The sequence below is a fragment of the Etheostoma spectabile genome, chromosome 12, assembly GCF_008692095.1.
Source record: "Etheostoma spectabile isolate EspeVRDwgs_2016 chromosome 12, UIUC_Espe_1.0, whole genome shotgun sequence".
Lineage (NCBI taxonomy): Eukaryota > Metazoa > Chordata > Actinopteri > Perciformes > Percidae > Etheostoma > Etheostoma spectabile.
Window position 1 is genome coordinate 5,342,613 of NC_045744.1, and position 518 is coordinate 5,343,130.

Genomic DNA, 518 nt, shown 5'->3' on the forward strand with positions numbered 1-518 from the left:
TATGATTTCTTTACCATCACATCTGTATGCCTCCAGAGCATGAAAGTCCACCTCCTCCCCAGCCTTGAACATCAACAGCTCAACAGTTTCTCTGATATGGTAGGAATGAAGGGTGTCTTGAAAACGCTGTTGTTGTGAAACGTTTTCCAACCAGAATCCAGTTTGACCAAATATGCACAATCATTTTCACAAACAGTGGTATCTGCTCTCCTTGTACAAGATCCAGAATGAAGATATTTCACATTGTGTACTTAGTAGAATTCAAGATGCTGCATTTACTCTTCCAGAGTTTCTTGTCCACGGCAATAACTGTCTCTAAGTTCAGCAAACAAGCCGGTTTACATTGGCTCGTGAGTGTTAGTCTTTGATGGGACTTTCAGGCTGCCATTCTCAGCACTGACAAAGCTGATCTCTCTTTGCAAGAGTCTGACATATATTTACATAGTTTTTGGTGATTCTTGCAAATTTCTTGAAATACTGATGTTTAGCTTCATATCTCATGCACCAGTAAGACTGAT

At 40.2% G+C, this 518-nt stretch overlaps 1 long non-coding RNA gene across 1 annotated transcript in view; it reads right to left on the minus strand.

The window, feature by feature from the left end:
- The window catches only part of LOC116698806 (uncharacterized), a 3,689-nt gene extending 3,187 nt beyond the window's left edge, over positions 1-502 (minus strand). Inside the window, exon 1 of the long non-coding RNA XR_004334302.1 lies at positions 1-502. This exon is cut by the window's left edge and continues 50 nt beyond it. This is a non-coding gene — a long non-coding RNA (uncharacterized LOC116698806).
- Positions 503-518: the final 16 nt, after the last annotated feature.